Consider the following 27,016-nt stretch of genomic DNA (forward strand, 5'->3'; position numbering starts at 1 on the left):
AATGGGTTCCCGTGAGCGTAAGCTAGCTTACGTAATACGAGAGAACCTCTCGTGAAGAGAACGAATCGGTTACCTAACGTAACCTCGGTTCTCTCTAGACGAGGAACGAGTATTGCGTAGCCGGCCGTGCTCAGCGCTCACGAGCGACTTTCGCTTCATTCAATGAAAACCAGGGTTCCAGCCTACGAACTACGCTTATATGCACTCTAGCCACGCCCATTTTGGCGGGCTTTGATGCAGTAAGCACGCGGACGCCTCTCATTGGACGCGAAGTTCGCCCAAGTTCGATCTATAGGCTGCAGCAGTTGCCGCAGAGCAACCAATGAGCTCGCTAGCTAGCCCGCTCAAGGTCTGCAGTTGCTGCACTGAGTTGACAAATGATACAAAATTAAGGATAATTTTTTGGCTTCAATATCTCAGAAAAGATGAATCTTTCCCGTAGCGTAAGCTAGCTTACGCAATACTCGTTCCCTCGTCTAGAGAGAACCGAGGTTACGTTAGGTAACCGATTCGTTTTCCTGACATGTAATGTGTAATATAGAAGAATGCAAATGTGCAGGAAATTTTTCTCTGGTTTTGTTATTTGCATGTTTGCATTTTATGCCATAAAACATGTTGATAATGTTCATGTACAGTATGTTGAAGATACTTAAATAAATATTTTCATAAAGATCAATATCTCTACATGTTTACCTTTCCCAGTACTTGTTGCAGTATAGGAATAGTGGGTTAAGCAAGGTTTGTATAGTGTATTGTGTTGCATTCTTGCACGCAGCAGTCTTTCAAGAAAGAACAAAAAGCAATACGAGTAATGGGGGGCCTGTGTCCCAGTATACCTTTATGTCTAGCAACGCCCCTGACTGTGATCAGTATTGTCAACCAAGAAATAAATTATTCATCGCATTGACAAAACTCATATTAATGTTTTAAAGGACTAAATTAGAATATATGATGGAGCCAAGTCATCTGACACGTTTACAAATGTATTTTCTTTGCATGAAGAAAAAAAATCCCCCCATGTTCACACCTTTATGATGTATGAAACTTGGACGGCTGACGTGTGGAAAAAAAGAATGGTAGAGCTCCGGTGAGCGCGCAAACCACAGCACAGGCAACGTGAGCGCGCATCATTTCCTGTGCATGCTGGGCGATTTCAACTCCGTCAGGACAACTGTGAGGGGTGGGGGGGAGCAAGTCGAAGTCATAAAAAACAGAGAGAAGTAACGGAATACAAGAGAAAATAGTCCACCAAACTGATCGAGATTAATCGGGTAAGTTCTAACGTGTCTTTTTGAAATGTTTTCTCGTCCATTGGAATTTGTTGAGGTGTAGTTTTCCCACCTTTTTTGAGGGTTAGTGAGTGAGGTTGTGAGGAGCCCCAGTTGTGCTAGCCTGCTGTAGCTAACAGCACTGGCTGTATGTGACGACAGACGGCTCAGCATCGTTTCCTCCCAAGTTAAGAACTACAACAAATCCTAATTTTTGTGGTATAACTGCTTTCTAAAGTGTTATAGGCGCTCTAATGACTCATATAGCATAAGTAAAGCCAACTTCAGCAGCTATAGTGTGAAATTACAGTCAGTGTTTGATGTGACAACAGCTGTGGCTGTTTAACAATCACGACACGTCACAGAATCTATTTTTATAGTATTTATCCTGATAAATAATCATGTCTATCAGATGTATATGTGGTTTACACAGAAGAAAAATAAAAACTGTTTGCTGGCTTGTGCAAGTGTAATACATATGCACAATTCCACCTTAATTTACATCATTTACATTTATTTGCGGAGAGAACAAGGTATGGAGGACAGTATTGTTTTAACCCTCGTGCGACCTTCGGGACCAATTTTGTCTCTTTCATTTCATTTTTTTTTTTTTTCTTCGATAAGTTTGGCTGTGTTAATGCCAACGGCATACATTTTGCCAAAGGTGTGTATTTTTGGATGAATTTTCATATTTGTACCTCAGTTCATATAATACATTTATAATAATACACAGTGTACACAAAGTAGTTACACTCAAGAACTACAGAACAAAAATTTCCCAATTGAATCATGAATTCTTTGATATTATGCTTTCATTTTTAAATGAATTTTTTCATTCTTCAAAATTGTAATTTGTGTTATTTTCTACCAAATGGTGCAATTTTGCTCATGTTTAGCCTATGGAGCAAATACAAGCTTTTTTTCTACTTTCTGTTTGCTGTATTATAGAGCACTGCAGGCCAATTTAATAAATGATGCAGCCACAATTGTGTGGGTGTGTTGATATGGATGTCAGAGTGTGTTATGTATGCGTGTATTGAGAAATGTGTGTGTGTGTGTGTGTGTGAAAAAACAACAGTGGCATTATGTAAACAAAATTGCATTTAAATGGTTAAAATCCTGAAAATGAATGAATATTTGGTAGCTATGATCAGGACTGATGTTGGTTAAAACAAATGAACTAATTGAAAGTGGAAAATAATATGAATATATAATATTATTATGGCAGGTTTTTTATGTGAGTAACTGAAATTGACGCACAAGGGTTAAATGTTACTTTGTACCATTTGAAAGTCATTGCCATGTTATTCAAATGTTATTTTAGTAGTTAACAATGGTTGTTCACTACAATATCTTGAGTTTATTGGTACTGGTTTCTTTCCTTCAGGCAATTCAGTCTGTTATTTGTTTTCTCAACTTTGTGTAACATAATATCACACAGCTGCGAGGAAAGGCAAAATAACAGGTTTTACAATTCAGGTCGGATAAACATCAATACCTAAGAGGTTGGTTATGTTATTGTCATCTGTTTACAGGATTACTTTCAGCTTAAAATAATAACATTTCTTCTGGGGCAGCTCTATTTTGTGTTCAGATCAACTTTTATATAAAATAAACAGTAAAAGAATTGCTTAAACATTTCTATTCCTGGTTTAAGTAAGAGGGAAGTATCTACGTATTATACTATCAGTTCCAATGTTCAGGACTGGTTTTACCACTGACATGCAAATTCATCAGATTTGCAATCTATAAATGTTTTTCATAACTAATGGCTGCAGCTCTGCATTTGCCAGAACCGTTTAAGTTTCACAGTGAAAAAAGTTAAATGTGGCTCTTTATAAACTTTAGCGAAAGCAATAAGAATGCAAGCTCTTTGAACATGAAGGGAAGAGCTGATTTACAGTATACTGCGATAAGAGTGCTGAGGCTTTTGTGCTGCTTTTGAGGTGATTTATGAACCGCTTGAGGATCAAACAGAATTTCAGCCTTGCAGTGTGATTCATTAATTTAGGCTCATTTTCGTCATTTATGTTTAATTTGATTAGTCTAGAATGCATTTAGAAAAGGAAAAAGTGGAGTCGCAAGTTCAAATCCAGGGTGTGCTGAGTGACTCCAGCCAGGTCTCTTTAAGCAACCAAATGGGCCCGGTTGCTAGGGAGGGTAGAGTCACATGGGGTAACCTCATTGTTGTAGCGATTGGTGGTTCTCGCTCTCAATGGGGCATGTGGTAAGTTGCGCGTGGCTTGCAGAGGGTAGCATGAGCCTCCACGTTCTGTGAGGCTCCGTGGTTGTAGCTGCTGATTGCGTGTGTCTACTTTTTGCACAGCTATTCCTGATAATGAATTGCTGTGCTTTGTTTTCCTGTGAGACACTTTTTCTTTTAATGGGTTCGAAGTTTTTGGTCCCCCAGGATATTATCGCTTGGTTACAGATCCAAGCAGCAGGTTGTCTTGCTTGCACTCAGGGCTTTGCTGTCCCCGTAGTTGTATGGTGTAGAAACTGCAAAGTTCAAAATGGGTCAGTTGAGGTGTTGTTTTACATCAGCGCTCTCATTTCAGACCATCAAGGTTGAAGGAAGTATGTCAGTTGAGAATTAATTTATACTTTTTGTTATTAACAGTTTTTATTGATTCCAGTTTAATTCCAGATTAAATAAACATGACAGGAAATACGGAATCAAATTATATGAAATTAAACCCTTCCCTCCAAACCCCCTACCCCCCGTGGTCTGATAGTAAATTAATAATGACACATAAACAATAAATCAACAAAGTATTTAGCAACAAAACTCACACAGACACACACTCACAAAAATAATATAATGGAACACAACTATTTTTTATAATAGTTTAAGTACCAAAGTGTATACGGGTCATTAGAGTCGTTTCTTTCTTTTTTTTTTTTGCACTTCCATTTTGTTTTTATCATTTCATATCTATATAAGTTTACTACCACAAGATATCTTTATTTCAAGAGAAATTAGTACTATATTCATACAAATAAATGCTATATCACATTGATTTTGTTTGCATCAATGGTGAAAAGGTGGCGATGTTGTGCCAGTGATTGACTTGATTTACATTTGACATTGCTATTTGATGAAGAAACAACATAAAAGTAAACTAAAGCAAGTACAACACATGAACAGTATGATATGACTATTGCCATTTGGGTGTATTACTGAAATTTTGTAATTTGTGCATCTATTTTGACTCAAAGTGCCTGAAGAAATACTTGTGTATCTTATGTGTTATGTGCAGCCCAATATATTTTATTAATGAATCCTGTTCTAGGTTTGTCCTGAGTTTTTTGCATTTTCTCTTTGATAAATGAAAAATAAAGCATCAACATATACTGTATCAAAACATATTTTATTCTATTATTTTCTAATTGTCTTGAAAATATTTTGAAAATTTGACACTATTTAGTCATTTGTTTTTAGATCCATTTGTGATGGATGTATGTGCCGAGTCTCTTTAAATGCCATTATATAAACAAATGGGCATTTAAAGGGTTAAAATCCTGAAAATGTATGAATATTTGGTAGCATGATCAGGACTGATGTTGGTTAAAACAAATTAACTAATTGAAAGTGGAAAATAATAGTAATTTATAATATTATTATGCCAGTTTTTACTCTGACATTTTTGACCTCTAAGAAACTCTGAGTTACTGAAATTGAAGCACAAGGGTTAAATGTTACTTTGTACCATCTCTTAGGTATTGATGTTTATCCGAACTGAATTGTTAAACCCGTTATTTTACCTTTCCTCGCAGCTGTGTGATATTACGTTACGCAACATTGAGAAAACAAATAACAGACTGAATTGCCTGAAGGAAAGATACCAGTACCGAGTAAACTCAAGATATTTTACTAAACAACCATGGTTAACTACAAAAATAACATTTGAATAACATACTAAATGCATGACTAGGATCAAACTGAATTTCAGCCTTTCAGTGTGATTCATTAATTAAACTATTTTCATAATTTGTTTAATTTGATTAGTCTAGAATGCATGTAGCATGTTATTTTAGTAGTTAACAATGGTTGTTCACTACAATATCTTGAGTTTATTGGTACTGGTTTCTTTCTTTTAGGCAATTCAGTCTGTTCTTTGTTTTCTCAACCTTGTGTAACATAATATCACACAGCTGCGAGGAAAGGCAAAATAACAGGTTTTACAATTCAGGTCGGATAAACATCAATACCTAAGAGGTTGGTTATGTTATTGTCATCTGTTTACAGGATTACTTTCAGCTTAAAATAATAACATTTCTTCTAGGGCAGCTCTTTTATGTTCAAATCTACTTGTATAAAAACAAATCAATCAAATAATTGCTTAAACACTTCTATTCCTGGTTTACGTTAGAGGGAAGTGTCTATCAGTATTTACATATTATAATATCTACTTATTTTACTATCAGTACCGAATCTCACTGCTCGAATCTCGGCCTGGATTAAGGAACGCCACCTGCAACTTAACCCTGCCAAGACCGAACGCTTTGTCTTTCCAGCCAACCCTGCTGTTGAACACAACATCACCGTGCAGCTGGGTGCAACTACAGTAATGCCTTCCAAAATGGTCAGAAATCTAGGGGTAACAATCAATAACATACAAAATTATGCAGATTACATCTCAAAGACCGCAAGGACATGTAGATTTACACTACAATATCAGGAAGATAAGACCCTTCCTCTCTGCCACACAACTGCTTGTTCAGTCACTTGTCATAACTAGACTGGACTACTGTAATGCTCTCATTGCAGGCCTCCCTGTATGTGCAATTAGACCTCTGCAAATTATCCAGAATGCAGCACGTCTGGTCTTTAATGAACCAAAGAGAGCACGTTACCCCACTCCTTGTCTCTCTCCACTGGCTGCCGGTTGATGAGCGTATCAAATTAAAGGCTCTGATGTTGGCATACAGAACAGTCACTGGGTCTGCTCCAACATACCTAAAATAATTTCTGCAGAGCTACACGCCCACTAGAAGCCTGCGGTCGGCTAAGGAACGTCGCCTTGTTGTACCAACACAAAGATGCACCAAAACATTTTTCCGGACATTCAGCATCATCATACCACGTTGGTGGAATTACCTTCCTAACTCCATTCGTGAAGCTGACTCGCTCTCTGTCTTCACTTAACCAGTCACTAAAAAATAAATAAATAAATTCTTGTTGCACTTTAATCTGTTTTGAATACTATTCTGATGCTAGTAAAACTTTGTAATATGGCACTTTTGTACCACTGTCTCCTTAATATGATTCGCTTATGTTTTCCTCTTTTGTAAGTCGCTTTGGATAAAAGCATCTGCCAAATGAATAAATGTGAAATGTAAATCTACCGATGTTCAGGACTGGTTTTACCACTGACATGCAAATTCATCAGATTTGCAATCTATAAATGGTTTTTCATATGGCTGCAGCTCTGCATTTGCCAGAACAGTTTAAGTTTCACAGTGAAAAAAGTGGCTCTTTTTATAAACTTTATCGAAATCTTCATGAGAAAGCAATAAGATTGCAAGCTCTTTGAACATGAAGGGAAGAGCTGATTTACAGTATACTGCGATAAGAGTGCTGATGCCTTTGTGCTGCTTTTGAGGTGATCTATGAACCGCTTGAGGATCAAACAGAATTTCAGCCTTTCAGTGTGAATCATTAATTTAGATTATTTTCATCATTCATGTTTAATTTGATCAGTCTAGAATGCATTTAGAAAAGGAAAAAGTGGTAGTTACTGCTGATGGCTGGTGTCTATGTTTTGCACAATTGCTGTGCTTTGTTTTCCTGTGTGAGACACTTTTTTCTTTTTTTTTAATGGGTTCGAAGTTTTCGGTCCCCCAGGAACTTATTGCTTGGTAACAGATCCAAGCAGCAGGTTGTCTTGCTTGCACTCAGGAATTTGCTGTCCCCGTAGTTTTGTGGTGTAGAAACCACAAAGTACAAAATGGGTCCGTTGAGGTGTTGTTTCTAAAGACACGAATATGTAAAGGCAGGCGTACACAGGGATGGGCACAAGTACTCCGGTAATCTGACGTGGCAGCAATGATCGTTCATGAAAACGATGATAGCAGGATGTGACATTTCACTTAATTCGAAATCCAGTGACAATTACCTGACAGCAAAGAGGGATCGTATTTTAAATTGAGATTGATTACGTTGTGATTTTTAGGGGTTCGTTGATTATCAGAGACGTCACATAGCAAACAAACTTATAAGACACTGCAATGCTATCGTTACGATCATCAAAACAAAGAGAGGATAATTAACTGTGTTTTGAACCTGTCTCTTCAAAACGTTTGTTAAACATGTTTTATTATCATTTCATTTAAGAACCCTGACTCATTAATGGATATTATTTAATAAAGTGTTTGTCACTGACTGTAAACCTCCCTACCCTGCATGACATAAAACACACCTGTATCTTGACAAAATTAATGCAGATTTCCACACAGGTTTCCAAGTTAGATGTCCGATATAAAGTGTCATTCCTTTGCACTTTCCCCAGTTCAAAGGTGGAAATTTAGACTCTCTGGGCTGAATGAAATGCTTAATGAATCACAGCAACAATAATACAGAGCATTGCGGCTTTCCTCACAAGAGCGAATATTTGGTGACAAATACACGTGCGCACACACCAGGCGCGTGTGGCAGTGTACAGCAGGCGAGTGTTTCAAACAGCTAGACAGACCACAGCTAAATGGAACACAATGCACCATCTTCAAAACTGAACTTCAACTTAACATGCATATTTAAACCTGATGGTTATTGCATCTCCTGTTTTTTGAAAATAGACGGTTCAGACAGTCACTAAAAAAACTGGTTCGCGATTACTACGGTAACCTGAAGGAACATATGGACAGACACACTCACGCTGTGCTCATTTCAGAGTTGGGCAGTGAATCTTTACGTAATGCCAAAATATTATGCATTATATTTTAATTATGCAATCTTTTGTACATTTTATAACAGCCTATAATAATGAATAGATGGTACATTGGAACAACAATTTGCAATGCAGCAGCCATAGACGTTTGACAGACATGTTATAATATATACAGTTATGATCATGTAATTGATTAATTACTTGAGTACTCGAGGGGCAGAGTACAAAATGAGTAGACAAAATCCCTAGTCAGGCCTGCCGTCAGGGGGGGGTCAAAGGGTACAGATGACAGGGGGGACCATGCAAAGGTCTGTGGTGCCCTTAATGGGATCAAGTACAACAATTGACTTACTGACTTATATCAGCGAAAATAGAATGTATATGTATTTACAAGATAAATACATTAATTGTTATCATTAAAACACATTTCACCTTGTCATCTGATTCTGATCCCCATCCCCCCACTGTTAATGTGTAAATGGTGCAGTCGAAACACCTGGCAAATCAGAAGTGCGAAACACACACAACGTGCATTGTGCCGCTAATGTAAAGCGGGGACTGACTAGAGAGTCAAAATGCCTCCCCATCTACCTAATTAAAAAAATAATCATCGCAATGTTCCTGACATGTAGGCAGTAGGGATGTAACTGTTTCAAGGTTTCACTATATACACCTCGGTTTTAAAATGGATGGTTATTATACCGTTGAAATCTCATTGACAGTATTGCATGAAAATAAAGACAGATTTTTTTCAGAACTTTTCTAAAATTCTAATCAGTTTAATGAAGACAGAATCTGCGACATTTACACATCATCATATAAACTTGGCTAGATAAAATAAATCTTTTATTTTAATGCATGGCTTTTGGTGTTCAGGAAATTTACATTGAAAATATGCATGCAAGAAATTGACAGTGAAACTGTGGTAGAAATTGTCTTTTCCATTTTGAATTGGTCAGTCAGTTTGAGATTTACACCTTCGTCAGACATGCTTGTGTAGCGTCTCTGGTGCGTTGCGTCATAAACATAAAATGTTTAGGTTACTGTGTCAAGTTAAATATAGTTTAATACTCAATCTTTAAACACATCTTGAGATCCCATAGTTCGCATTTGCGCTCCAAGTGTTTTGAACGCAAGAACATAACGCATGTTTGTGTTGTGCTGCTGAAGGGTTGTTTCACTATATAAACTGTGCATTGTCCATAAAGCTGAAGTTTCACATACTGCCCTCTGGAGTAAACCGGTGGTACTACAAGCTTGCATTTCTCAGGAATCTTTCTTATTATGGTCCGCAGGCATGCGATTAATTGTGTAAAAAATTTTAACGCATTATTTTTTGTAAAATTAATCGCACTGAATTAACGCTTTAAATCGACAGCCCTAATTTTTTGCAATTATTTAGTCAAATAAAAATCATTAATAGTAAGACAACGTTCTTTATAGAATATCATTTTTTTTTGTATCCAGGTTGGCAATGAGCACGTACAAGCATTCTGCCCAGTTCCACACTATCACTCTGAGTTTTTACATTTCTGTCATGGACCATTTTTATTCATCCTACTAGCATTCGTTTCAATTCTAGGGCTTGATTTAGGGGGATATAGCATCTGTAATAATTGTATATGCACACGATAGTGGATGTGTGATTAATTTTTTAACTCCCTAAGCGAGTGTCTGGTGACACCAAGGACTTCTAGGTTGAAAGTTCTACCTGTCAATCAACCGCTGCACTAAAACAAGATTTTTCAACTTGGCTATGTGCAACTTTAAAGTACATTTACATGGACAAGATATCACCGATTTTCTACTGAATGTCTGCTATCAGCATGCAAGCAGTGACACAGATGAGAAGGATGTAGCCTACATCTAAAGCTGAATAGTTCAGGTAGTCTACTCCACTAAAATTACACAGAATTCTGCACAAAATTTCATGTTTGTGCTTAATTTATATCCAAGCATAACCAACTTGAACCGGTGCATGAATTTTCCACACTTTTTAATATTGTACATTTTGTGCACTTTATTATCATTCAGTAACTGGCAGCAGCAACACACTGACATTATGATTGATGTATGCAGTCATAAAACCACACAGCCTCCCTTTGAAATCTGAAATTTTGGACAGCATTTGTAATAATTCATCCAAAATATTTATTATTTAATTTCTTTTAAATCTAGAGATGAGTTTTCAGCTAATGCAGCCTCTGTCCATGAAATTCTTTTCTTTCATTTCTAAATCACAAGCTACGAGGAATTAAAGCAATGTCCCCTGGCTTTATGTCTTAAACTGATAAATGGCACGAAAATGAATGCGATTGCTCTGGAATTTGCCAGGACATAAAGTTGTGTCGTGTATGGTTGCACCTGTATGATTATCTGATAAAATAGATTGTCATGTGTGCAGGGGCTCACAACCTCTCGCACCATGTACACCTGGCTTAAGAGTGTAACAGTGCAAGACTGTGGGTGAAATACCCATGCATTTAAGGGTTAAGGATGAAATTCTTGAAAAAAGATATGTTGCCATAAGTAGTGCAGAATACTGTTTTATTATTATTTCTTAAAGTTTTTTCTTTTAAAATATGATTAATGCTTTAACTTTGACCAAATCAAAATTATGTGGTGTAACCAATATCAGTAGCTTTTTTTTGTGTCATGTGACAAAAATCATAAAACAGAGAGGACACCTTTAGACCTGCATACACTGTCATTATTCAAGGTGAAAGGAAAGCCTATTTTATTACATTTTACTTTAGGGTTACACCACATGACATTTCTACAGTCATTAAATAAATTTTTGGTAGAAAATGTAAAGATTTGTGAAACCAATATGGACTGTACCTGATTAAATTTGGATCACTTCAGAGAACCTTATTTTTTCAATGGGCCCTATAACGTTTTGTAGTTATGATCGTATTCAGCAAATATTTCAGCAGCAAAAAATTGCTTTTTGTGAGTGCAATCATTTAAGATTTTTGACTGTGTAGGAACACTGTTGTCAGATTTAGTCATTTTAAAAAGTCTAGATTCAAGGTTCTTGGGGCCTTTTTAATGTTTACAGGACACCTGTGTTTCATTTTAAAAACACTGAGGAGCCAAAACATTATGACTGCTCACAGGTGAAGCGAATAACGTTGATCATCTCCTAAAAAGGCCACATACCAAGGTCTAGGTACATTTAGATTGAAAGCGAGCAATCCGTTCTCGTAGTCAAAGTGTTGGATGCAGAAGAAATGGGTGGGAATATAGACCTGAGCTACTTTGACAAGGGCCAATTTGTTATGGCCAGATGACTGGGTCAGAGCATCTCTGAAACTGCAAGGCTTGTGGGGTAATCCCAGTCAGCAGTGGTGAGTACCTACCGAGGTGGCACAAACCCCAATCTGGCGACAGGGTATTGGGCGCCCATGTCTCATCGATGCACGAGGCAACAAAGGCTATCCCGTCTGGTTCGAACCAACAGAAGGCACAAGTTACAGAAAATGTTAATGATGGTTACGGGAGGAAAGTGTATAACAACTCAGTGCATCGTACCCTGTTGCGGATGGGACTGCGTAACCAGTGACCAGTCAGAGTGCCCATGGTAAACCCTGTCCACTGTCAAAAGCACCTAAAATTGGCACGTGAGTGTTGAAACTGGACTTTGGATCAGTGGACCTCACCTGGTCTGAGTCACGGTTTTTTATTTAACATTAAGTGGACGGTTGTGTACGTGTGTGCCCTTTACTTGAAGTGATGGCACCAGGATGAACTGTAGAAAGAGGACAAGCTGGTGGAGCGAGTGTAATGCTCTGGGCAATTTTTTGTTGGAAAATCCCTGGGTCCGGCCATTCATGTGGATGTCAATTTGACACGTGCCACCTACCTAAAGCTCATTGCAGTCCTGATACACCCCTTCATGGCAATGGTACCTGATGGCAGTGACCTCTTTCAGCAGGGAAATGCACCCTGCCACACTGCACATATTGTTCGGGAATGGTTTGAGGACATGATGAAGAGTTCAAGGTTTTACCCTGGCCTCCAAATTCCCCAGATCTCAATCCGATTGCACATCTGTGAGATGTGCTGGAGATCCACGCCAGCTCCACTTCACAACTTACAGGACTTGGAGGATCTGCTGCTAATATCTTGGTGCCAGGTGTTATGTCCCAAAAGAAGTCTTGGGGTATAAATGGACGCAACAAAGACTACAAGTTTAAAGAGTATTAGTCTGAGCCCTGCCACAGCACCACAATCAAACAAATTACTGGTAAGGTCTTTATTATATTACAGAAATAAGGACAAGGTATTATTAGTAAACAAGAAAAGGGAAGCAATGGATTCAGGAGAGGGCAAGGCCAAAATAACAAACAAACAAACCTAACTGTAGTAGTAAACCTCTTATCACCCTACAAAGAAAAGAAAATAAATAACACAATATTAATCTAGCTCCCTTCCTGGCCTCAAAACAGGAAAAAACGGAGTACAACAAAAATGGCACCTACCTCCCTACAGCTTCCAAATAAACACATGTAATACCGGTTAGACACTTACAACAGTCAAACAAAGATAGGGATACAATACCTAAAGTAGAACGTTAGGCAGTTATCGTGTTCACAACTAATTTATAATCTGTTACAACAAGCTAGGCAGGACAAAGACAATGCTCTGGAGAAAGCTCTTGTGGCAACATTTCTCTCTCTCTGGGCTGTTTCTTCTCTGCTTTTATGCTACTACTGCCTGGGCTGGTAAGCAGGCACAGCTGAAGACAATCAGCTACCTGAGATGGAGTAGGAGGAGCCAAAGGGAAAACAGGAAGAAACACAGGAAAAAGCACATAAAAACACATTCAATAAAACACATTTAAAACCAACCATTTGAATACGTCTCTGGACGTAACACAGGTACCACAGGACACCTGTGGTTCATAGGTCTTGTAGAGTTCATTCCTTGGTGGGTCGACACTGTTTTGATGGCATGCGAAAACCAACATCACATTAGGCAGGTGGTCATAATGTTTTGGCTAATCAGTGTGTGTTCTCATCTAGATATTTGGCATCCATCTGTTTTGTTCTTATGTAAAAAGGGACTTCCTCAACTAGATGGCTGTTTGTTCTAGGATTAGTTAGCCCCAACAGGCATTGGCTTGTGTATTTGCTGTCACCATAGAGTGGAAGCCATCTGGAAGTGGAAGCCATGGAAGTTTCTGGGGCCGAATTCACGATAAAGTTCTTAAGAATGTTCCTGAGTATAATTATTGAAAAGTTCTCAAATATTTTCTTAACGACATCTTAATCCCCCCTAAGAATAAAATGATAGACTTTGACATTGTGTGATCATGGTTCGAATTACGTGGGAGCCAGTGGAGCCATTATTAACATCTCGTGTGCTCTGTGTTTGTTTTAATGACAAAGAGCAGAGCAATTCACTGTGAAGAGCAGCACAGATTATATGTTTATATAATTAAATCATAGCCTTTAGCGGTTTAATAAGCACATTAGACCATACAGCAAATAGCTTTTCCGGAGGTAAGAAGTCATCAAAAACATCACATCAACGATCTCCATTTAACTAGATGTGTGAAATTTAAAAAATGGGACAGAAATGTATTGCTTCTGTATACAGTAAAATGGAGTAGTAGTAGTGATAACAATAATAATATATGAATAATAATTACATTATATTTAAAAATATATCACAAGCAAGAGTTTTATCAAACCTGCTTTCATTAAAACTGTGGTGCTTTTGTGTGCAGCTCTGTATTTTACCAAAAAAAATAAAAAATAAAAAAAGCAAACTCCAATGATGTGTTTTGGTTCTCATTTATTCTGATCTCATTTGATTACAATTCTATGAATTCATTTAATTAGTTTATTTTAACGATAAAATGTAATTTAACTTTAAAACTCAGAATTCAGGAAAAATAAAAGGAAAAACATGGAATTTGTGGAAAAATGTAACTTAATTAAACTGAAAAAATTAATTACATTGATTTCATTGGGCCATACATCATTCGTACACTATATTTATAAGTTACCAATGCCATTGAAGAAATACACTGCACAGTTATCCAGGATTAATTTTATCAATGAATGAAAGTGTTCAATAATGGTGCAGTTACTGAGATTAAGTGAGTAGTATTTGCCTGGTCATGTGATGCTAACATGGCTGCCCCCATGAGGAGACCCTGCTCCATTACTAGAGGTTACTAATATGACTCATCTCTCATGATTTTATACATATGCTTCAAAATTACTGTTCATTTCTTTAGAAGTAAAACTTTTTAAATGATTAAAACCTTTAAGAACATTCTTAAGGCAAAAGATAAGAACTTGCATAGTTTCTTTTTCAGGAATACATAATTTGTTTTCATTTTTTCTTAAGAAATTGAGAAGAAAAAGGTAGTTAAGAAGAATTTTCTTAAGAATGTTTTGTAAATCCGGCCCCTGTTCTTATGTTTATTGTTTTACTTTATTATCAGATCCTGGTGTACCGACTTGTGTGAATGTATCCAAGTTGATTGAAATTGGTCATTGTTGTCATTAGATGAAAGGTTTGCAGTTCACTGATAAGATGAGCAACATGTAGATCAGGACAAATCTAATGGAAGAAAAGAGTTTGTGTTTAGTACTAAATGCTATGCTGCGGCTATCACGATTATGATGATTAATTGTCAAACAAATAATTGCGATTATGACGATTAATTGTCTATTTTAGGGCTATGACGATTAATTTTCTCTTTACATGTTTTCACGATTATTTGTCATAATTGTATTATTTCTTCTAATTCATATTTCTTAAGGTGTGTTTTTTTTTTTGCATATGTACTTCGTACACTTGAAAAATCAAAATCAAATAATAAAATGGGGATATGTGATTTCCTTAAGGCTTTAAAAACCTATGAATGACATGAAAAATTATGTTTTAAAGATCAAAATATTTCTAATTTTGCTCAACTTAAGTTTTGGTAAATTTTAAATTTACACTGTTGTTTTTTGAACTCGTATATTTTACATTATATATTTTATTTAAGAAATATGTATCTATCAATTATTATATTTATATAATACTTTGTTATATTATGGAATAGTAAACTGTTTCTGTCCTAATTTCTTCACATTCACACGTTATTTTAATGCTCTGATTAAACCCATGAGCCCTTGTTTCTTATGAAACTAAACCTTGGAGATTTATTTTCATCATCTCATCACGCCACAGAAATAAAGTTTGTGTGTCTCTCTTCCTCTGTGTCACTGTGTGTATATGAACCAGGAACATTTGCCATTACACGATCTTTTAAAGTGAAACCGGAGCATTTGCGTTCACTATCACAGTTTATACTTGTTCATTTATATAATATTTTATAAATATTTTATCTATTTATATTTTATATTTGGTTCGCGCCAAACTCCTGCATGTGTTTCTGATTCAGAGCACTTGGGAAGCTCTTCACACGCCCCGTAACACTCAGAGTTCAACTGCATGACACACAAACGCACCGTTCATGGCATTTATACAGTATATTTGCTTAAAATTCCCTGATTTGGGCATTCAAATGTGATTGGAATTAGAATGCCCAATAACCGCGGTTGTCTCAAATTAGATCTTTCTAATTCCAATATTAATCGTGACCGGCTTACATGACATAAAGCATTTTAGATCAGAAGTAATATTTGACGATAGTATTTTACACTTGTGAAAGGCATTGTTTCCAAGTGAATCTTTAGAAGCAGCCTCAGTAAGCTGAGTAATACAGTTCCTGGTACTGTTGTTTCAGGCACATACTAGCCTAAATCCTTTGCACAAAAGAATGTCACCTTTAACTAATACCACATGCCCACGGTCAGGATATTGATATTTTTTCATCAATGTATTTGACCCAATAACCCGTACAAACTTTTCTTCGTTCACAATATTATTAATTATAAAGGACAATCCCATTTTTTGTATGACACATCAAGTTTGCCACTTTCCAAATTTGGTAAGCTTGGCTATCCCTTTAGGTTACATAGATGTTATATAAATTGCCCAGTCCTTAAAATGTGGCACCTTTGCCTGTAGTTACTATAAAGTGCATGGGGCTCACAGGCCCATTTGTACATATGAAATTGTGAAACCATTTGTCCCCAGCTGCGCCATTGTAAACAAAATCCAACAGTTGCTCTGTACTTTTATATTGTATTTATCATGCATTTTAGATTTAAGAATGAATCGGGACGCCTTTGTCACACAAAACTATTTAATGCCTTTTTTGTGCCACGTCCATTTGATGTTTATTCCTCCATTTGTATAAAGTATTAACTAACGTGTGGTTTTAAGGTGTGGCTAACCCATTGAACTTGAGACAAGCTTGTTTGTTTGATTATTTCAGACCTTTGTTTGTGCTTCTCTACTAAATGGATATTCAAAACCAATTCGTATCTCTTTGACATGATAAATACCTTTTCTAGCATTGTTTGGAAAGTCACACTGTGGTAAACGCTGCGATTTACAGTACAGATGGTGTGTATTTGAGTGATATTGTAGGCTTTGGAGAGTCATGGTTTGCTATACATGGACAGATGTTGGTGGATTGGCTGATAGATTGACCAATGACCTTGTGTGACAGTAAAGCAGGAGAACGAGGGATTGTTTTCTCTTAAGATTTGATTGACAGCAGGCAGCAAGTTCCAGGGAATCCAGCCCTCACAAAGCTCTTCTCTTCTACTGCTCTTATAATCTAACACATGCAATCCAGATGCTCTGCAACTCCAGCCAGCATTTCTCTGCCATCATTCATCTTGCTGAGTTGGCTAAGAATTCTTAAGGTTTGAATCTTCTCATCTTTGTATTCACTCTTACTTTTCTTATAAATACAATGATTACGGCCAATGCGCACCTTCTGTTGTTCAGCATGTTGCTCAGTATTTGCCGGAGCATGTTCCTAAACAGATCGTTATTGTGCAAAATTGACATTTTCCTGTATTTTTAACGTTTATGTGCCAATATGTGGTCGACTGTTAATGCTAATGCCAATATCAGTGATCAAACAAGATTTACACAGAATTGTCTTTTGACATCTAAACATTTACTATAGCGCATGACTTGTAAGACAATACATTTTAACATTAGCATTACATAACCAACAATATTTAGAAGCTTGTTCGAGCATGATTAAATTAAAAAAAAATAAGAAAGTGTCATAGAAGCACCACAAAATGACGTGGTTGCTTTAGCGTCATTTAGGTTTTTAATGACACTATCGGTTAGGTTTAGGGTAGTAGGTAGGGATGAAACGGTTACCACTTTCATGATAAACCATGGTAAAAGTCCCAGCAGTTAGTATTGCTGTTTCAAATTTTAATTATCATTAAAACCGTGTTTAGGGTTGCAACGGTATGATAAACGTCTCAGAAAATATCACGATTTCATGGTGTTATACAATTAGTATTATCAGTGAAAACAGAAGGGTTATTTATTTATTTTTTTATTTTTGAGCTAACACTTTATTATAATTGAAACTTGAAACCGTTTATTTTATTGAAGTATGTGTAAAAAAAAAAGTCCCTTTTGAAAATAAAATAAATAGAAAAAATAAGAAAGCTAACAGAATTATAATAAACAGAATTATAAACATGATAATAAATATCATGTAACTATAACATGTTATATAACTAAAGCATGTTAGTTTGTATGTTAAATTAACTACTAAATGAAAAACAACATCAGCTGTGTGAGCTTTTTAAATAATGTCCTATGATTATTAATAATTAACATATACTGTAGATGCACGACAGCACAGCCAGACTGCTCCTGTCTGTACCTTTAACTCAGTGGTTCTCAACTGGTTTTGCTTCAGGAAACATTGGAAATCAAGTGTCGAGCTGTCATAGATTAAACATAACCTGTATTTACTGTATCTTGGGTTGCATTTCCTTTTATGTTGTTGTTCGTGGTTTTCCAGTACAAGGACATGCAAGTTACATTATTTTTGTTGTTGATCAACAAAAATCTACAGGAAGTTGTCTCTCCCCCTTTTAAAAATTGAAGAGCATATTTACTTATATGAGCCCATTATTATCCCATTTGTTACCTAATATTAAATATTTATACACATATTACATAGAAGGAAAGGCTCCTCATTATCATGGTTAGGTCAGTGTTCTAGTCTTAAATGATAGTAGTAATAATAATAAATTAATGCATTTATGAAAAATTAATTCCAGCTGAAACACATCTTGAAACTTTAACACTGCAACTGTTGATATAAAATGAGGTCTAATAGATTCTACTTTTAGATTATTTCATATGAAACTATAACATTTTGTCAAAATATAACAGTTACTTTTACTCATGTAAAATCCTGAAACAAATTTGTAAAGGTGATGGTGTGCAAATATTAATATTTGTAACTATTTTGGTTCTGTGATGCTTCAATGTTCTGCATTGATTTGGTTTCTGTATCTATTAAGCCCAGAAATAGTTGTGTACTCAATTTTCTGAAGTGTATCTGTGACTAATGGGACTATTCTGCAATTGCCTAAAGTATTGTAGTGTTCTACTAAGGTAGATACTTTTCTATCAGGCATTAAAAAACTGAATAAAAGCTGAGCTTATAAATGTATTTTACCAACTCTACTTCCCTGTTAATTTATTACTTATTTTACTTATTTTTTTCTAAAACATTACCCATTTACATGCTAAAAGGGTCATGATGCGGGTCTCCTCTATGAATAACACAAGCTGCATGACTATGATAAATGATTACTGCAAGAACATACAGGTGTGAAGGGACTTCAGCATTTCTAAATTGCACAAATAAAAAATACATTTACATATTCATCTCTGGCTTGCTTTTGCTTGCATGTCAATGATGCCGAGATCTACTTTTATATTTAATTTAATCACTGAGAATGTTTACCTGCAAAGTAGCACCAAACGTCACAAGCAGCCTTAAGAATGGACACCGTAGCCGTATAACACTTTTCCTTGAGCAGAATATTGCACTAGAGATCGCTAAGTTTGTTCAAAGGGGAAAGCGAGACGTGCATGGTTGCCAGATTGCATTTATATAACATATAGATGGAATATTTCCAATTTGCGCAAGTATAAATCTCAAACTGGGGGTATTGCATCTCTTATCTGGCAACCCTGAGCATGTTGCTTGAGGAGATGTGTTAGGTCCCAATGCTAGTTAACTGAAATGTCCAATGAAAAAATTCTGCATTAAACCATGTGGAGGGCCGTAAATTGCCCATGTCTGCTTTAGCTGTTTGCGAAATTATCATTAAATCTGCCTCGGCAGTCCTAAATAGTCTATCTCTTGGGCGGCCGCAAAATATCTTCAATGGGAGAACCATGGCATTGTTCTTTCCCTGCTGTCCGCGACTCAGTCCGAATAGACCAGTTGAGAAACACTACTTAAATTCACACACACACTCATGTCAGACTGCCTCGCTTCTCTCTGACATTTTCTCCGCTGCGTGTTTGTGTGTGTGTGTGTGTGTGTGTGTGTCACAAGTTAACGAGTCTGACAGGCAAACAAGGAGGAAAGGAGATGCGCACGCGTATGTGGATTCTCCGTCCGGTTGCATTTTTTTCTCAATACCGTAGATAAGCAAATGTACATGGTATGATAACCGTAAATTTTCAAACCGTGGTATACCGTGAAACCAGTATACCGCTGCAACCCTAACCATGTTTGATTACCGCGGTTTGAAAACCTCACGGTAAATACTGTCCAGCATCGACCGAAGTTAGCAACAGTCTGATGTAGGCACAGCATGCAACGTGGGTTTGTTTTGTGTGAAAACATGGCGGAAGGCAGTGACAGCGATTTTTCAGCCTTCTGAAGGACCAAATCGTGTGTGTCTGTCTCTGTCTGTGTCTGACTCTGTCTGTGTGTGTGAGAAAAATAATAATTACACTGGTGGCCAAAGGTTTGGAATAATGTACAGATTCTTCTGTTTTGGAAGGAAATTAGTACTTTAATTTACCATAGTGGCATTCAGCTGATCACAAAGTATAGTCACGACATTACTGATACAAAAAAACGGCACAATCACTATTTGAAAAAAGTCATTTTTGATAAAATCTAGGCAGGCTCTGTTTCCAGCAGTCATCACTCCTTATCCTTGAGTAATCATGCTAAATTGCTAATTTGGTAGAAAATCACTTGCTATTATATCAAACACAGTTGAAAGCTATTTGGTTTGTTTAATGAAGCTTAACATTATCTTTGTTTTTGAGTTGCCACAGTATGCAATAGACTGGCATCCCTTAAGGTCAATATTAGGTCAACCATGGCAAAAAAAAGAAATGGATTTCTCTAGAAACACGTCAGTCAATGCTATACAATGCTTGAAATTGCCAAAAACCTGAAGATTTAATACAAAGGTGTACAATACAGTCTTCAAAGACAAAGGACAACTGTCTCTAACAAGGACAGAAAGAGATGTGGAAGGCCAGATGTACAACTTAACAAGAGGATAAGTACATCAGAGTCTCTAGTTTGAGAAATAGACGCCTCACTTGTCCTCAGCTGACAGCTTCATTGAATTCTACACGCTCAACACCAGTTTCATGTACAACAGTAAAGAGAAGAAAAAGCCACTTTTGAAACAGAAAAACAAAAAGAAAAGTTTAGAGTGGGTAAAAAAAACACAGACATTGGACAATCGATAATTGGAAAAGAGTGTTATGGATCTTAACACCATTGAGTAGGGATGCACCGAAATTTCGGCTGCCGAAAATTTTCGGCCGAAAATGGCACTTTCGGTTTTCGGCCGAAAGACAAAAAAGGCCGAAAATATGAGCCGAAAATATATACCTCCTCGCCCCGCCCCTCAGTGCTCTGATTTCACTCTGGATCGATCTAGCCCTTATCACGGCGCTACCAAACAAAGGCCGATCATGTCAGCGGTGTGGAAATTCTTCAAAGTTTCTGATAAGGACATCACATTTGCGATCTGTAGTGTTTGTTCAGCAGAACTTTCAAGATATATATATACAGAATACAGCAAGAGATTCTACAGGAAAGTGTCACAACTAGCGCAGCTACAACACAACTTGAGGCGTATCTAGCGGAACTACGCCAGAAGCGCCAATCCCTTTGACTATGGTCGCATAAACAAAGACGCTTTCCTTTGCTTGCGCGGATGGCGCACAGGTATTTATCTGCCCAAGCACCAACACAGAGAGTGAGAGTCTATTCAGTGCAGCATCTCATGTTCTTGATGAGCTTTCTGACAGGAGAGACTGTCAGAAAGTTTAGCAACTTTTGTTCTTGAAGAGAAACCTGTCACTTGTACTTAAATAGAAAGCGGTCTAATATGATGTGTATAGCAATTACATTACACTTGTTCTTCACTCGAGGATACATCTGTCTTTTACAGTTGAGGTTGGATTTAGTTCAATTACTGCTGTTTTGCACTGTTGTTTTGCACAATAATTTTCACTTAAAGTGTAGCCTACATACGTTTACATAAACAGAATAGAGCACTGATATATATATTATATATTATAGTTATATATAGATCAGTGGAATAGAGGCCCTCTGCCATTCTGTGTTCTGCCTTTTTGTTTTAATTAAAATTACTGTTGCATATTTAAACTTTTTGAAAGATGCTAGCTAAGTTCATTACTGTTGTTTTGCATATATAATAGTTTTCTAAAACTTTACATTATTTGGATAATTGTTAATAAAATCTGTAAAATTAGATTTTTACAGAACTGAATGAAGAATAATATTTAATAATGTTTTAATATATTTTTTGTCCAATATTGGTGTTACTTTCAATAAAAGTGTGATTTATTTTATTGGTTTGTAGTTTTTCAATTCAGATTCATTAAATTCATAAAATTAATGAAAAAGTATAATATTAATACAATTATACACAAAAAAAATAGGTACAAAAAAAAGTTTCGGTTTTCGGCCAAGTGCATCCTGGATTTTCGGTTTCGGCCCAGAATTTTTATTTCGGTGCATCCCTACCATTGAGTTTTGTGGGATCAGCTAGACTGTAAGGTGTGTGAGAAGTGCCCGACGGGACTGCCACATCTATGGAAAGTGCTACAGGAAGTTTGGGGTGAAATGTCACCTGAGTATCTGGACAAACTGACAGCTAAAATGTCAAGGATCTGCAAAGCTGTCATTGCTGCATATGCAGGATTTTTGGATGAACTCTTTGAAGTAGTTTAAGAAGTTCTTAAATTTTTTTCAAATTGTAATATACATTTTTCACGTTATTAATGTCCTGACTATACATTGTGATCAGTTGAATGCCACTTTGGTGAATAAAAGTACCAATTTCTTTCCATAAGAGCAAAATCTGTACATTATTCAAAATTTTGGCTGCAAGTGTCTATTGTAACAACACTAATAATAAATTTGCAAGGGATGTCCCAATCAGCTTTGGCCCCCGATCCGATATTTAAATATTAAATATGTGCCAATACCGAGTCCCGATCCAATACTTGTATTTGCCTAGATATTAGAGCTGCAGACTGTTTCCTTTTTTTTTGTTTGTTTTTTGTTTTTGTTTACAATAATAACCAAGTAAACAAAGAAACTAAAAGATGTCTTCAGCTTAATGCATTTAACTTATTGCAGCTACCATTTTTATAAAACTCACATATAAAATCAACTTCTACTTAGAATGGTTTAATAGCTTATTTTAACTTTAATATTCAGGTGCAAAAATAAATCACAAATCCACTGAGTTCTTTATGGATGAATAGATATCTTACATACACTTACAAATGGTGTAAACAGCTTGACTTGAATAGTCACAACAAAAAATGTATTCAAAATTTCGCAATTCCACATAAAAGTGACATAAACAGTTACACTTGAACAGGCCCAAGTTCAACAGTAATGAAATGGTTATTAATAGTTCTGTTGTCAATATCAAAATGCCATTGTGACATACTGACAACAAGTAAAAACCATGAAAGCATCACACACCACAGAAATGCATTCAAAAATAAGAAAAATATATTCATAACAAGCTCTAAAACTGCTCCAGTGAGAAATCATTAATATCTATGGTCTGTTTACTGTCTTTGAGTTTTGCTGTAACACAAATCACTAATTATTAAGCAAATGCATGAAGGTTAAACAGTTATATTTATTATTAGTGGTATTGTGACCAACATTAATCTGATTTAAGTTGGGATGAGTGACTGATGATGAGATATTTAGAGCACTTGAAGAGTGCAAGTCTTTGTCACAGATAGAGGTCATGTTAAAGAGAGTAAAGCTAAAAGCCCTCAAAAAACACTCAACACAACGTCTGATTGTCACAATCATGTATTTTCATGTTTATTTTTATCCACTTCCTGTTCACTGTGCAACGAGTCTGAATAAGTACCGTAGCGACACTAGAAAATGGGCAAAGTAATATTCATACACATGTAATTCTTACACATTTTAAAAAAACAAACCGGCATATTCATCTCAGTTACATCATGTCTGAAAGTTTAAATTTGTGAATGCTTAAAATTGCCAACAACTCACCCTCCATAGGCCATTCCATCATGCTTCAAGGGCTGAGAAAGCACTCATTCATTAGAGGAGCAGTATATGTGTGATTCCCTACATGCTGCAAAAAAGATCGGCCCTAAATCTAGGCATGATCGGACGATCACCGATGATGGAATTAAGACCAGTATCGGCCGATTTTGATCGGCGGCTGATCGATCGGGACATCTCTAACATTTGCTATTCCCTTGTTTAAAGAATTGGTTTTCAATATAAAACTTAGTGAAATGATTTCAGTGTGTATCAGTACTTTTTGAAAATTTCCAACACATTTGAACAATACCATGATAATTCTGATAACCGTGAACATTTTTGGCACTAAATGTGATATGAAATTTTCATACTGTTTCATCTCTAGTTGGAGGTTGGTTTGGCTAACAAAAACTTAATAGAACATTAACTTTTTAGAACCTTAAGGGGGCTTTGGCAAGGCAAGAGAAAACCAATATGAATTCTTGATTCTAAAGTATTCAATCTCTATCCCATCTTAATATTGCTTCTCTATCACTCCCTTTCCTTGTTCCAGTTCAGTGGCTACAGATCTGCTATGCTTGACTTTGCATTAGTGTCCCTTCCCAGAAAGCTCTTTTCTTAAGTGCCTCTACAATGATTATTTAATCTATTCCATTTCATAGATAAAATGTAACTGTCTTGGATTGTAACATGTTGCTTTCTAAACTCAAGCGCTGCACATTGAGGTTATACGTTGAAGTTTTTATCAAATCAGCAGTTATTTTCAACTTCATGTATGTTGAAACATACTGTCGATTACCACAGACAAAACATTTCCCTTAGTGTTTATGAATGAACAGGAAGCTTAGTATTGGAATGCAGCTATAATCACAGCTATAATAGGTGTTATCAGAAGAACGGTTCCTTCCAGTCTTTAACTTGTGTACTGTAAACCCTAAAGTTGTCATTACTGGAAATATCAAGTTGTCTTTAACATTACTTAAAAATATAGGGCTGCAACTAATGATAATTTTGATAATTGACTAACGATTATTCGACAATTATTGCAATGATTAATCATTAGCTCTTAACTGACAATTCAGCTTGTGCCTTGACTTAAAAGGTTGTATTAAACGTGCTTGCTAACAATAAATTGGACAAAATCATCTTTTAAAAATACCTCTAAATTACATTCACTGAGTTACAAGACAATTTTATTTTATTAAGTTTAATGTACAGTAGTCATTTTTTTTTTTACTGAAAATGAACCAACTGTTGCCAGAGTCAACTGACCATGCATGTTTGCACACTCACACTTCACTTGTCTTACCTTCGTGCTATCCACTAATCCCTGAGCTATTTCCCAGATTAGGATTATTGGCCAGAGAGGCTGTTTTAATGATCTGTAATTGATTTGTAAGCACAGATCTACCAGACTGTGTCAGGCAGATTAAATGAAGCTGGTTGGAATCTGGAAAAAGTCCCATGTCTCTTTTCAAGCAAATGTTCCTGGTGGTGGGACAGAATTCCCAGCAGGAATGATGTGACTTTTGGGGCCAAAGCCATACTCTGGTTTTATCAAGTTCCTGCCATCCTGCTGAGGGTGTTTGCCTCCTTCCTAATAGGCAAGGCCTGTATCTGGGATGTCAGCCATATTGGAACCAAGTACAGGGTTTATTCATTTAAACACATTTTAGAGGAATGGAGGGGGGATCAACACAAGCTGGTAGTGTTTGCTGTCCAACAGTTGTGCACAGGGTTCAAAATGTACTTTTTGACACCTGACAATTGCGAGTGAATTAGCAAAACCGTGTTTTCCATAAATGTTTTTACTAAAATGGTAAACTATTTGTTCTCATGACAATTGGATTCTTCGACTGTTTTCCTTTGTTGCTAAATATAATTTTGTCTATTACAGCATAATATACAAGCAAGTCTCCATCTCTCTGTAAACTGCTACTGTGAATTAGGGATGGGCATTCATCAATAATTTGGTATTTTAATATTTAAGCTCATAAAAACAAATATTTGAATATTTTATCATTTATATGAAGGTAATTAATAAAGAAAGGGACGTTGTAAAATAATTTTTTTTAGACAAAGTTTGCGTCAGCATTTAAAAAAAAAATAAACAATTTATAATTATAATCAAAACAAGCTTATATCATGTGCTGTGTGTTTTTATATATATATATATATATATATATATTTAAACAAGCAATGCGTGAAAACAAAAAAAGAATAGAATGAAAGCAATTAAGCTCACGCAAAGTGAAGAAAAAAAAACCGCTAATGAAGTAGACTGATGCTGTTAACATCCTTGACGACTATAAACAATATAATATTTATCATGTTTATGTTGTATCTCATGTCAGGTTTTTGTTGAGAAAACAGTTTTTACATTTGTATGTGCATTTTTAGATTAAATTGACAGAATATTGATATTTTAATTTTACAGCCTTGTAAAATTGTCACCAAAGCCAATGTTTGTGTTTGCCACTTAGTGATTGTTAATTTTGCACCCTGGTTGTGCACAAGCACGAGTTGTCATGGAATGGAGGCTAATAAACAAACTTAACATATGTAAAGCCACTGCTCTGGGTCATCATGTCTCCCTCTTTGTTTTCAGGCACTTACTCCTGTCATTGGACCAACTGGCGTTAGAAAGGGTGTTGGACACTCCCCTTGCCCAGCGACAGAATGGGACAATAGCTGTGGGTGTTGGATATCGTGCCTCCCCCCTCCTCTTAGTTTTCCCCTCCTACATATCCAGGACACATACACAATTTCTCTCACATAATACACACCCCATGACCACTCTGGCCCCCACAAGCTATGTCATCCTTTGCTGTGAAGGGGCCATGAGGGTTGTACTGGATTTCTCATGAGTGCTGCTGTTAAGGACCCTTGGGGAACAAAACTTGGGGAACAAGACAATCCGTTTCCTTCAAGTGGACACTTCCTCCTGGTTCCTACTGTTCTGGTGGAGTTGACAGAAGCTTGGGTAAATCATTATATCATGACAACACCAGAGGACCACTGGCAGTTTTGTTTTGAGTCATATATTAAAAGCCTGAAAGACTGCCAGTGAGCAAAGTGAATTGAATTCAAACTGCAACCGCTCTGAGAGTCTGTTGTTGGAGTAAATTATATCTCTCCTTAGTCGCTTCTTCAAACACATCTGAAGTGCCGTGTGCTGCATTGAACTGTTGTTTACATCACAAATATTTACTTAACATATCTAATCCATGTCTTCCAATCTGTGAAAATAATAATTTGTTTACGTCTCCAAGCTTCATAGCGCCATATCAGTCTAATTTACGTAACCTTATAACCTTTGTTTATTTTTTAAGCTTTTATATAAGCTTTTTCTGTTTGCATGTACTACAAGTAATACTGTTGGTCTG

General features: G+C 36.3%; 1 protein-coding gene across 2 annotated transcripts in view; it reads left to right on the forward strand.

Moving 5' to 3' along the window:
• Positions 1-1,151: 1,151 nt before the first annotated feature.
• Positions 1,152-27,016, forward strand: part of LOC127655636 (beta-1,4-galactosyltransferase 3-like) — a 38,028-nt gene continuing 12,163 nt past the window's right edge. The window contains exons 1-2 of one of the 2 annotated variants that reach the window (XM_052143533.1): positions 1,152-1,271; positions 26,239-26,696. The gene's annotated coding sequence lies outside the window, so the exon portion shown is untranslated. The remainder of the gene's footprint in view (positions 1,272-26,238; positions 26,697-27,016) is intronic. The other variant, XM_052143534.1, reaches the window with a different exon arrangement.

The sequence above is a fragment of the Xyrauchen texanus genome, chromosome 15 (genome assembly GCF_025860055.1).
Source record: "Xyrauchen texanus isolate HMW12.3.18 chromosome 15, RBS_HiC_50CHRs, whole genome shotgun sequence".
NCBI lineage: Eukaryota > Metazoa > Chordata > Actinopteri > Cypriniformes > Catostomidae > Xyrauchen > Xyrauchen texanus.